The sequence below is a fragment of the Sinocyclocheilus rhinocerous genome, unplaced genomic scaffold (assembly GCF_001515625.1).
Source record: "Sinocyclocheilus rhinocerous isolate Xijiao unplaced genomic scaffold, SAMN03320098_v1.1 scaffold1157, whole genome shotgun sequence".
NCBI classification, from domain to species: Eukaryota; Metazoa; Chordata; class Actinopteri; order Cypriniformes; family Cyprinidae; genus Sinocyclocheilus; species Sinocyclocheilus rhinocerous.
Window position 1 is genome coordinate 277,685 of NW_015631716.1, and position 6,904 is coordinate 284,588.

The following is a 6,904-nucleotide window of genomic DNA, read 5'->3' on the forward strand; positions in this document are numbered from 1 at the left end:
AAAGGGTCGTCGAAGAGAAGAGAGCGAGAATGCGCGGCTGACGTTATTGCCTGTGCCACTGGTAACAAAATGGATCGGCTCGGAATCGGAAAGAAGTGAGACTGATCGGCCGATCATGAGGAAAATCGGCCGATTCCGATCCCTGGCCGATCGATTGGTGCATCTCTAAAAGCCAGATAGCCCAAAATCTCAAATCTGAAACAATGCCTAGTGCCTTGCCTTATATCGGAATAAAAAAGTAGGTTAAACCCTTCAAAAAATCATTTTGTGGGAACTGTTTGATATAGGACATTGAAAGTGACACCAGAAGATATGATACACCCACACATTACATGACTACTGCATACATGACTGGTGTTCATTATTCCTGTTGTATGAAAGAAGATACAACGTGTGGTACACATTGCAGATCATGTAACAATACACTAAATGAGCGCTAGGCCACAGCCCCAATCAAAACCCAAAGAAAACATGGATGTACTTTTACATCTGTAAAGAGTTTCCTGTTTCCAATGGACACTGGAGGGCTGCCATCTATTTTGAGGTCTGTTATGGATTAGACATTCTGATATTAAACAGGCATGTTTCAGAAGTCTTCCTCTTGAGTAGAATACTAGATTTTAGTTTAGCTTGGGGGAAAAAAAGTAAAAGATTCTTAAGTATTTTGTGTGTGTGTGTTATTTATTTGTTAATCTAAAGAAATCTTTTTTTTTTCCAGCCCCAGTCCTCATTCATATTATTATATGGAAAAGAATGACCAGAATATTCACCTAAAATATACATTTGTGTACTACTGGAAAGAAAGAAAGAAAGAAAAAGGTGTGAAACTTGTTTGGGTGAACTATTCCTTTAAAAAAAGACTCCAGTATGTGAAATACCAGAAATCACAGCTGTTAAATGCAGAGCACAAACAAAATATCTCGCCTCTATAGTGTCATTCAGATTTTTATGCCCTCATATCTAGTGCAGAACTTGCCATGACAACATCTAAATGACGTTATCTCTCCCAGTTATTGCATGAGAGATAAAGCTAAGAGAATGGGAAACAAATGGAAGCTTTAAAGACTAAATTTACATAGAGAGTAAAGAAAGCATGCTGAGATGGTGTTTGGTGTCCATCATATGCAGGATAATGGTGTGGTTATATTCACCCAGGAGGCCTGCATTTGTTAAGCTTATGGCTTCAACCTATACAATAGCAAAGTGTCTATACTGGGATGTCGTCCCAGCAGATGCAGCATGTCATCATAGTATCATTTAATACTGAGTTTTTGAACACCCTACTTAATTGAGGTAGTGCTCACTGTATACTGTATATATAAGTACACATATTTACAGTGTTACTGTCCAATGCAAAGGTAGTTGTAAATTATTAAATATATTCAAGGAAGATGATCAATCACAATTCAATATGCAAACAGATGTAAACAAAGAGCAAACAAGTGTTATTTTAGTTTCAATGAGGTATTATTATAGTTTTATTAATAGTTTAAATTCATTTTTATTTTTATATTTTCTCATTTTAATTGTAGTAACTGTATTTTTATTATTTTTTATATTTATTCTTTTATTTCAGTTAAGGTTTATTTTATTTCAAGTATTGTTATATATATTTTTTTTAATGACTAGTTTGGTAAATGTCACAATGACATCGATGTTGGGTACATTCTGAATGTAAATATTCAATTAATATTCACTTTGATGATCTGATATGGTATCAGTAGCTGGATAGTGTCTAGCCTATTATTTTGTAATCAAAAACAGTGATATATGAAGAACGTTAGTACTGTGCAGTGTATTAGTGGTCTCTTTATATCATGTACACTTGCATCCCAGGAATTTTGGCTGTGGTTTTACCAGGCATTTAGGAACTTACCCTTTAAAAACTTAGACATTTGCGATCGTATTCCACACTTCTTTGAGGACATCTCCTCCCCCTTGGTGTCCTGAAAACATAAATCAGAATCTCATCCTTTGATCTAATTACATTTCAAAGCAGTACGATCCTCATTAAGTGAAGCTGTCAAGTTACACCTTAAAATGATATATTAAAGTCAAGCTAATGCCTCTTTTGAAGTAAAAAGAAAGAAATATGGCTTTTACTCATGCACTACCACATGAGTACTATATAAATGATAATCAGCTCAATTAGGATGCTCAACAAAAGGAAGATGATCAATCAAAATTCAATATGCAAACAGATGTAAACAAAGAGCAAACAAGTGTTATTTTAGTTTCAATGAGGTACTATTATAGTTTTATTAATAGTTTAAATTCATTTTTATTTTTATATTTTCTCATTTTAATTGTAGTAACTGTATTTTTATTATTTTTTATATTTATTCTTTTATTTCAGTTAAGGTTTATTTTATTTCAAGTATTGTTATATATATTTTTTTTAATGACTAGTTTGGTAAATGTCACAATGACATCGATGTTGGGTACATTCTGAATGTAAATATTCAATTAATATTCACTTTGATGATCTGATATGGTATCAGTAGCTGGATAGTGTCTAGCCTATTATTTTGTAATCAAAAACAGTGATATATGAAGAACGTTAGTACTGTGCAGTGTATTAGTGGTCTCTTTATATCATGTACACTTGCATCCCAGGAATTTTGGCTGTGGTTTTACCAGGCATTTAGGAACTTACCCTTTAAAAACTTAGACATTTGCGATCGTATTCCACACTTCTTTGAGGACATCTCCTCCCCCTTGGTGTCCTGAAAACATAAATCAGAATCTCATCCTTTGATCTAATTACATTTCAAAGCAGTACGATCCTCATTAAGTGAAGCTGTCAAGTTACACCTTAAAATGATATATTAAAGTCAAGCTAATGCCTCTTTTGAAGTAAAAAGAAAGAAATATGGCTTTTACTCATGCACTACCACATGAGTACTATATAAATGATAATCAGCTCAATTAGGATGCTCAACAAAAACAAGTTTGTGTTTCTTCTATTTGGATTGCATTTTATGAATGCATTAGGACAAGATCTTTAGAGACTAAGTGTAGATCTAAGTCATATATTATATGCTTGTAACTAAAATTAAATGAGTTAAAGGAATAGTTCACCCAAAAAAATTAAAATCTGCTGAAATCTACTCCCCCTTAAGCCATTCAAGATGAAGATGAGTTTGTTTGTTTGTTCTTCGGAACAGATTTGGAGAAATCTAACATCACTTGCTCACCAACGGATCCTCTAGAGTGAATGGGTGCCATCAGAATGAGAGTCCAAACAGTTGATAAAAGCATCACAGTAAATCCACAAGTAATCCAAATGGCTCCAGTCCATCAGTTAATGTAATAAACCTATCATTAAGATGTTTTTAACTTCATTGCTTCCAGCTAAAATATGAGTCATCTATCCATAATATTGTTTTCTCCAGTGAAGTAAACTTTCACCAAATTGTCTTTTTTGGTTGATCTATTCCTTTAAGATCCTTTTCACAACTATTGAAAGTCACTTTGTGTACTTAGTTGACATGTTAAAGGGATAGTTCACCTATAAATCAAAATTCTGACATTATAACCTCATGTTGTTCCAAAACTGTATGGCTTCCTATCATTAAGATGTTTTTTATCTTAATTGCTTCCAGCTGAAATATGAGTCATCTATCCATAATATTGTTTTCTCCAGTGAAGTAAACTTTCACCAAATTGTCTTTTTTGGTTGATCTATTCCTTTAAGATCCTTTTCACAACTATTGAAAGTCACTTTGTGTACTTAGTTGACATGTTAAAGGGATAGTTCACCTATAAATCAAAATTCTGACATTATAACCTCATGTTGTTCCAAAACTGTATGGCTTTCTTTTTTCCTGTGAAAGTTTTGATGAATGTTCCCAATGCCTTTTCCATGTAATCAAAATGCATGTGGATCAGTGGACAAGCTACAACAATGGCAAAACAATACAGTACAAGTATTATAAAAGAAGCTTTGTGTGATAACAGACTGAAATTGAGGTCACTATTAACGGAAAATTTAGCTTGACAGCTATGATCACCATTCACGTTCATTGCATGGAAAGGAGCAGCTTGAACATTCTTCAAAACATCTTTGTGACGAGTGACAGTCTTCTTTTATGTTTTACGCAATAAAGAAACATACAGGTTTCAAAAGACATGAGGGTGAATAAATAGTGAAAAAATGTGGCAACATTTCAGTATTTCTGTAACAGGGTCTCAAGATAGAAAAGCAGTATTTTCTTAAGTGGTCCAACAAGCCCATTGGACAAAACCTGTGCATCTCCATCTGATTAATGACTATCCACTGTCTAATAAACAGTAATTGAATGGTCTACTGCAGAGGCCCTGAAAGCCTGGGAGAGCTGCTCGCAGCCCATGCTATCGTCTGGGGTTGATTATGGTTGACCTTGCATGAAGCGCACTTTGAAACAGTGAGTCTAAGCTGGGGAACTGTAGCCAGAGAGCAAAGCAGAAGATAAATGAACAGATATTGTATTGACACTGCAAAAGGAGATCGATAATATGATCAATATCTATTTGATTTTTATCACAAAACTCTGTGGAGGAGGAAGACGATTGATCAAACGTGCCAGGACACATCGGCATATCTAACAATATTAATTAAGAAAAACTGCTTAGGTGACTGATTGCTAAATCAGTCAATATTGTTCAAATCAAAACCAACGATTTCTGCATTCAGATGTAAAGCCTAATTCTTTCATAGGATGGATTTACTGTAAGCCTTGTACTAGTTGTCTTAACATGCTAAATGAGTTTTAATCATTATTTGAATTTTATTATGCTACAAATTATTGTGACTAGGTCAAGTCAAAGTATTTTATTGTTTGTTCCTAAACAAACACATTTGATTATGAAAATTAAAGGGGTCATATGATGCTGCTAAAAAGAACATTATTTTGTGTATTTGGTATACTGAAAACCGATCCGGCGGTATATATATATTGATAAATAAAACTTTATTTCGCTAATTGAAATAAAGCTGAAATCAAATAAAATATAAATATTAGAATGAAAAACTAAACTTAAAACATGCAAATTAGAAATGCTGCCTTGGCAACTAAAGTAAATACATAAGTAGAAGTTAAGTAAATTGAAAATGAAATTACTAATACTAAAACTGAAATAAAATAGATTAAAAATAAAAGAAATCTAAATATTGAAAAATAAAACTAATAAAAATGACAAATTACTAAACAAAATTACTAAAACTTACATTTAAAATGAAAGCTAAAAATATAAAAGAAAAGGCTAATTCAAAATATTAATAAATACCACAGTAGTATAAAACTAAAATAACTGTTCACATCCATAGAAAAGTAAATATATCATTAAAATTATATAGTTAATATAATTATTAATTTAATAACAGGGACTGATTTTTTCCCTTTTTAACCGGTCACCAAACATACTTCAGCAGATTTATTTGTGATTTATCTGTGAGTCAATTGTACATAATCATTGCACATGCTTTGCTATTACTGTAAACAATCTTTATGACAGCTTAGCTTGTCTTTTATCTATAGGCTGGGGTTCAGTGGGTGTTAATGCATATCAAAAATGGTATCATTTCTGTTAAGAAGGCTGTTCTGACTAAAACACTATCATATAATTGAATCTGTTCATCAATAAAAAGCACAACTCTAGTAACAGTAGCAGGCGATATAATTCAAAGGTGCGTCAACGATGAGGTAATATTTATTTTGAGGCATGACTCAAATATAGTGAATGAAATGCTTTAAGAAGCTTTCAAATCGATCATGCTTTTAAGAAGCCTTCTTAAATTACATGCTTTTAAACATCAGAGGGTCTATGGATATGAGCACTTTCTCACCAAAGCAACATTTTTACATTATGATTGCTTGCTTACTTAGCTCAGGTTCTAGTGCAACAACATATTTGTTATACTTTGTTCTCATGCAAAAACAATACAGCTGCAGTTGTAAAATATATCAACTCCTTGACAGCAGATTAAAACCGTCACCTCGATATGAAATGCACAGCAGCTTCATAATAACTCATTATCACAAAATATCTACGCCATAATATACACGTTACTGTCAGAACTAGATCTGTTCGAGGGTCATAATCAAGCGTTACGATGCCGGATAATAAGCACGGTTGGACAGGGAAAGAACAGTGTGTCGCAGCTATGTGTGCAATGGGAATACAAGCCTTCAGTGTGCGAATATTTATTGGACATTGTTGAGTGCTGGGGAACATGGTTAATGGTTAACATTACGCAATGCTTCTGAGCAAGTCCTGCAAGATTAGCACTTACATGTCTTTAGTGCCGACACTGTGAATGGTCATAAAAAGGACCCCTCATCTGCTCTTGTAAATCAAATCATGTTTTGAGCGGTGATGATGATTTTGCCAATTAGTTGAGGCTGGACTAGTGAGAATCACTACTCACTATTACACATGGTCCATTCCCGAGATCTATAGCCACCCATCTCCATACAGGACTAAATGTGATAAGAAATGAATTATACTATTGATGAGGTCCTTAACAAGGTAATAACCGCACTCCCCAGTCAATAATTATTCCGATAAGAATATCTTTATTATGAAAATGCCGACTACAGCAGAAAGTCACTGCACCAAAACAATACCCAGTGGTGTAATTGCCTTTGTCTGAAATTATAGTTTTCATTAAATGGAATGCTTGCAATGCATGTTATTGATTGTTTAAATAAGACTCGATATCTTCCTGTTTCAAAGCACTGTGAAATTGCATGGCATTGTAATATTCCAAAGCATTGTTGTGTCTGTTCATCAATGTTATGAGATTCACAATATAACGAGTCAAGGACTATTGGCCACAATAACTGCTGTATCTAAATAGACTAATTTTATGGGGTTAGATCACAGACAAAAAAAAAAAAAAAGAAAATCGCTGCCTCTCTCC

At 33.4% G+C, this 6,904-nt stretch overlaps 1 pseudogene; it reads right to left on the bottom strand.

Moving 5' to 3' along the window:
- Positions 1-1,887: 1,887 nt before the first annotated feature.
- Positions 1,888-6,904, bottom strand: part of LOC107741862 (doublecortin domain-containing protein 2C-like) — a 27,599-nt pseudogene continuing 22,582 nt past the window's right edge.